This window comes from Stigmatopora nigra, chromosome 10 (assembly GCF_051989575.1).
Source record: "Stigmatopora nigra isolate UIUO_SnigA chromosome 10, RoL_Snig_1.1, whole genome shotgun sequence".
Lineage (NCBI taxonomy): Eukaryota > Metazoa > Chordata > Actinopteri > Syngnathiformes > Syngnathidae > Stigmatopora > Stigmatopora nigra.
Window position 1 is genome coordinate 6,285,090 of NC_135517.1, and position 6,499 is coordinate 6,291,588.

A 6,499-nucleotide genomic window follows, 5' to 3' on the forward strand; every position below is an offset into this window, starting at 1 on the left:
GACAAACAACCATTCACGCTCACACTCATACTTAGGGGCAATCTAGTGTCCAATCAGCCTACCATGCATGTCTTTGGAATGTGGGAGGAAACCGGAGTACCCAAAGAAAACCCACCCATGCCCGTGGAGAACATACAAACTCCACACAGGTGGACCGACCTGGATTTGAACCCCGGTCCCCCACACTGTGAGGCCAATGACGCGGTAACACTATCAGGTTCTGCAGACTTACAAAAAATAGTTTTAGTTATTTAAGGTAATACTACTTTTCAACTTTTTGCTGCAAGACAATGTAAATCAACTGGGTACTCATGATAGTTTACCTTCTTTCTCCACACACTTCCAATAATCTGGGCCAGGCAACTAGGGTTAAAATTAGCTGGAGAAAGCTAATTGTAGCCTGGATTTAATGGCCCACACGCAAAGATGCACGAGAACAAGAACACACGCAGGCAGGGTCACAGATTCATGACTCATGGTTAGCAGCCCTCATTACATGGTGCAATGAACTAATGGACTAATTCTGCTCACAAGTGCAAAGCCACTTAGGACAAATAAAGTGAATTGGAATTAATTTGATTTCAAATTCTGTCCAAGCACCAAGTGGGACCCTCTAAGAATGAAGTAGATTGGTTCCTTTCTTTTAGCTGCCACAAATGCGGTCTTCATCAATCTGAGTCATTGTGAGGTTTCATTAAGAGAGTGTGAAAACGGACCAGAATCACAACCTCTTTCAGCCCAAGCAGTTCATCTTCCTGAAGATTACAGCAGAAACTCTGGCCTACAATTGGCTGCAAGTTACAGAAAACTGACCAGGCAGAGATGTGTTACAAACTCATTGATTGCTTTTATTCCGATTGGTTTGGTCTATGTCCAACAATCTGAAATCAGCGTCTTTGTTTTGTTTATGTGCTAAAGTTGATTCTTTGTGGATGTACTAAACTTCATAGAAATTAGTCTCCATTACAGTAGAACATTAATGATAATGAGGCTACTTCTCCTCCTCCATAGAGACCCACCTAGGATCCAAAAGAATGGTCATGGATCAGTCAGTCTGGCTGTTAAGCAATTGAGGAAAGCCTCAGCTCGCCCTCTGCTGGATATTCAGCATTTCTGAGGATTCCACATCTGGCAAGGATCTTTGATTCCACATTGATGCTGTTTCTTAAAGACTATCATAGGTTTTTCTGGTACTAAAAAAAAACACTTACGGACGACTCCACAAAAAAAACCTGAGTGCTGGGTTTCTCTGATCTTTACATTCCAGAATGGGAAAATAACCCTCCTGTCTTTGAATGTGTTCTTCTCATTCTCTTTTCAGTGTCTCTACTGAATGCATTGTGTTTCCGTGTACATGCACGCACAAGTATATGTTTTAGAGGAAGAAAAAAAAATTGAAAAAGAAATCCATGTCTTTACTTTTCCAACATTGTTCAGAAGCTACTAATCATGAGCTTTATTGATCTATTTATTATTTTTTTTGGTTTGGGAAAGAAATTACTGCCAGTGTGCCCAGAAGTGAGATTTCCTCAGATGACAGGACCAAATGAAAGAAGGGCAGTGGCTTAATATCTTGCCATTACAAAGCCATTGTTATTTTCTGTCTCATTTTTTTAGAGTTCCTTTTCAACTTGCCTCATATTCACTGATTGGAAAAGCCTTATTCACTCACCACTTTTTGGTTTGATTTAATTTTTCACTTATATACCTCGTATGTTTTGAAATGTACCATGACACGTTTCTTTTTACACCGCTGTATACTACTACTACTACTGTATGTACATATTCTCTCAAGATGTCATTATGTAAATTTGTCATTTGTGTATTTATGGAAGAACATTTTTACCTTGTTGTTTTCTTTGGTACGAGTTTATATTGAAAGCTTTTTATTTTGTTAATTGTCCGTTTTTCTTGCATCAAATGATTTGCTTGTTGACTTAAAAAAAAAAAGCAATAGCATGCAGATAACAGTATATAGCACAATGGTCTAAATGTTGTGTATGTCAGCGATTGGGGGAATTGTCCAACGCTTACTGTTGTACAGATTGTCAAACGGTTTACAACCATCGTACCAGATGTGCATGTGTGTTAGGTTCAGATGCATAAGTGCATGCAGAGTGATAGGAACGCATACAGACGCACATGAATGCCATCAAATCAGAGTTACTTTCTGCTCTACGGTTAAGTCATCATCACCAATCTCAAAAAAAGCTGGGCCCACTGCCTTTTTCCCCCCACGTACTTACACACACAAAGTGTAGATGAGCAATTCAAAAGTTCTATGCAAAGACTCATTTTGAACCTGGTCATGACACCACCACAGGAAAAGAACAACAACAACAACAAAAAAGATTAAGAAAGCATATAGAGACACCTACCTGTGTTTTTATTGCGCAGCTTGTCTGTATGAATCTGTCTATTGAACGAGAGTTGTTTTGTTTTCTCTGTTGCATGTTTTCTTGAGCTGTCGCCCCCTTCCACAGGGAGTTGTTGCCAAAGGGTAAAAACTGTGTCCACTGTCTGTTTTTGAATGTCTGCCATCATGTTGCTTCGTAGCATGGATTTGCTTGGCTGCTTTCTTGGCTGTTTGTGAGTTCTGCGAGCATTTTGCCTGACCTGGGCTTGCAATGACCGTCTGGGCTGTTGACACAACACACGGTCAGCATTTGTCATTTATTTATGTCAATATTATTGTCAACATAATTGGGGCGTTACTAGAACCCTGCTTGGGTGAATGGAATGCTTCTTTCTTCTCAATACCCAACACCTTTGATTAAATCGCTCAGAAGCCAAGCCTGAGAAAGGTGCATGATTAAAATGCTTGGCATGATATCACCCAGGTTTGCAAGCAGACCGGTGAGCAGAGAATGGAATGAGTTAAAGTTCTGCCAGTTACTCACAAATCAGGGCATGTCTTTTTGTTTTGGAAAGCACAAGCCTGGCTGGTAGTGGCCATTGCTCTTGAGACGAGTAGACACATGGAAGTTATGTCAATGTGCCTCTGACATCTAAACGGGAAATGACGATCTGCTTGATGTGAGGTTATGTGGGACTCAACAGCTTTTAGTGCAGCCATCTTCATTTGGGATTGTAAATACACATTCATTTGACTGTACAGCTTTTGTTTTGGAGTACGGCTGTCATGTGCATCCTCATGCCGTATTTGCTGCCAACTTTTTGTCTATAAAAGAACATTTATTAACAGCAAGCAACAAGGAAGATGATTATGATAATTGCTTATGCATCGTCTACGTATGTGGCTAACTTGTGCTGACTGTTTGCAACAGTGGAACAAAAAATTCCTGTTGAGAAACATATACACTTGGAGTAGAGATTCTATCCTTATTGTGTTTTAGAACCTCCATGGCAATATCTTGCCTTTAATGTCCTACCCACAATGGAGGTTTGAGTGGTTATGATCTAGAATGTCATCTGCAGAAGAAACTGGGAAAAATAGATGCTAAACATCTGGAAAATGTCATTCACTGTTGTAAGTGCAAAGGGAGAAAACGTCAGTCGTGTGTATCCATTGTGAAACCTTGTGCTCTATTCAGTGTATTCCCGTAAAAATGATAAATTGGTTAGTACATTTTGGTGCATCATGTCCAGTAATGTGATTCAATAAAAATATTGACCCTTTCCAAACAGAGAAAAATAATAAAAATTAAAGAAATATAATGTTATCATGTACATAGGTCTCAGTTTCTCCATGTCAACTATTTTCCCCAAGCAAAGGTTTCTGGGTCTAAAACCTGACATTGTTATTCTAATAATATTGAAAAATATAACTAAGCTAGTCCTACAAAGGCAATGGGCCTGAAAGATGATTTAACTCAGATGTCTACTGCTGTCAACGTCAGTTAATAACCTAAATCATAACTGCTATAAATATCCTTATCGGAAATCCCCCAAAACAACTCACCAAAGAGCCATCTGAAGCCTTACTTGTACCTAATTAAAAATGTATATGGGCTTCCCCATTTCTGACCTGAAAAAGAAAATAACAGATTTCGTATATCGAGTTTTTACTGTTAATGCTGCTAGTTACATTTGAAATTAAGCTCACTTTCTTCACTGTCTTTGAACAAAGGCAGATTCTTCTCACATGCACATGTAAAATTCCAAAACAATCATTTAAAAAGGTGTGCTCTTGTGAAAAAAATGGTAATTTTTGTTCTTTCTTTGCAGAAAAAAATGAGCTGCAGGAGGAAGAAATTGTAAGTCAATGTTATTTTTCCACCAAATGAAGATTTCACTCATTTCTACCTTAAATGGAAGAATCTTTAAATGCATTCTGCTCTCATCTGGTTTCACTCCACTCATGGCAAAGGTGCTACCTACCACTAGTGATGTTTGGCCTTAGGCTCAAGCAGACATTTAGTAGTCTAAATGTGTCTCAAGGGAAAAAAATCCCCCTTAGGAAAGAGAACATGTCAGATTTTTTTTTCTTTTGGTACAATTTCTTTTAGATAGTGGATGTTTTTCTAAGTAGAAATCCCTGCTTTCTGCTAAAAGCTTTTATTCCTAATTCTGACTGCAATTTGGCTGGTTTAATCTTCTATCCGCCACCATGCTGAAAGCCAGTCAGTCTGTTACTCTGCTGCCCTTTAAATATCAGTGCATCTCAGTGGTCTGCCTGCACCTGATCCTCACAACCTAGCAGTCAGTTCCGTTTCAGGCTCACAATATCCTCATCATCCGTATCTGTCATTTCGATCAGTATTCGAGACCCACTCCACATCCTTTATTTCCAGGCTGCCTATTAAAAATACAAATTTTGCAGGGCAGCCTTTGGTTCGATGATTTGTGTTGATTTAGTGCTACCATTGTATACAAAGCTTGAAAAATCAATTCAAACATTAAAATGTCCTGTAAAGAAAATCTGTTATCCCCCCGCCCCCCGTCAGGTGACCCAAAGGTCCTTCTTTTAAGGATTTATTCTCGACACATAAACTATAACCGACAGCTTCTGTAGTCATTTGTTTCCCCGAAAAGCATGATCGAAGTATAGCAGCCCATAATTTCCAGTAGCCATGATCTCACCGACACTGTGACTCATCCGCTAATGATAGGAAGTGTGACATCGATTACGAGGCAGGCCAAGAACTCCAAGTCTTTATTTGTCACTTGGTTTTGATAAGGCTGAAAGCATTTTCAACGTAAGGCCTGAAATGCAATGAGTCATTAATTAAACCTCCTTACCAACATTATGACGTCATTTTTTAAAAAATCACCCCCTTATCGAGAACTCAACACAATACTGGAATAAACCAGTTTAATAATGAGTTTCACATAGTAGAGCAGAGTCATTGAAAATCCGAATGTGGTCTCAATAACAATGCTGAATTGGATTGCAATCATTTGAATTCTGACTCGTACCACAGGAGGCCAGCAGAGAGCATTAGTTATCCAATTTAATGTCCAACAACCAGATTTCTGTGCAAAATATCCTTTGCACTGTTCTAACCAGTCATGTTGATTCCCTAACCCTAGGTTAGTAACCAAAAAACATAGTTTGGTCGCTACCCAACTAATATTGTTGCTTAGTTTCTAAAAGGACTAATGATTAAAAAACGGCAGAATGCCTAATTACGAGTCCGAAATTAACACTTATTTTGGGTCTTTTGCCACGAAAACGCACCTCATGGAGAAGCACTACCAATTTCGTAATACACAGTTTCTGGGTATGATGACAATTACGCTTTTGTTGTTGATGATGACGACAAAGCCTATGTCCAATTATTATTATTATTATAATGTATAAACCAATGGTAATATAACAACCAATAATTTAGTAGGATCCACAACCCTAAAAAGTGGCCATTCAGTGCATCTTTCAGTCAGGTGAGCTCCCAAAGACACATGATTGGATGTTAAATAAATAGGTTAGGACAGTACTGTGCATGGCCTTATGACCCTGATGCCCTCTGCAGTGATGAGACGAGTGCGCTGCCTCTGTGCCACTTAACGTCGTGCATGAATTTAACCAAGTGTAACAAGCACACAGGAGGGACGATGTTTGTGTGTGTCAGTGAGCGTGCATGTCCGTATTTGCAGCGCACAACTCTGAATTGCTGATGCTTCTCCTTTGGGCCATGTCAAGCACGCTTAGCATCAGCGTTTAGGATGGAACGTGGGACAAAATCCCTGTAATGTGGGAGGATACACACAGGGAACCACAGGACCTTTCAGTTAACACTTGCGAAGGACAGGCTTAGACTCCTGTGTGTGTGATTTGTGCATTAGTGGCATGTGTATATAAATATATGGGTTTTCTCCGGGTACTCCGGTTTCCTCCCACATTCCAAAGACATGCATGGTAGGCTGATTGGACAGTCTCAATTGCCCTTAGGTATGGGCGTGAATGGTTGTTTGTTCAGGGTGTCCCACGCCTCTGGCCTGAAGTCAGCTGGGATGGACTCCAGCACCCCCTGCAACCTTAGTGAGGCTAAAGCGGTTGAGAAAATGACAGATGAGATGAGTCTTGGGCAGTGTTAGG

At 39.9% G+C, this 6,499-nt stretch overlaps 1 protein-coding gene across 5 annotated transcripts in view; it reads left to right on the plus strand.

Moving 5' to 3' along the window:
• bsnb (bassoon (presynaptic cytomatrix protein) b) overlaps nt 1–3,690 on the plus strand; it is a 42,288-nt gene extending 38,598 nt beyond the window's left edge. For all 5 annotated transcript variants that reach the window (XM_077725458.1, XM_077725459.1, XM_077725460.1 and 2 more), the window contains one exon: nt 1,012–3,690. The gene's annotated coding sequence lies outside the window, so the exon portion shown is untranslated. The remainder of the gene's footprint in view (nt 1–1,011) is intronic.
• The last annotated feature ends 2,809 nt before the right edge of the window (nt 3,691–6,499 follow it).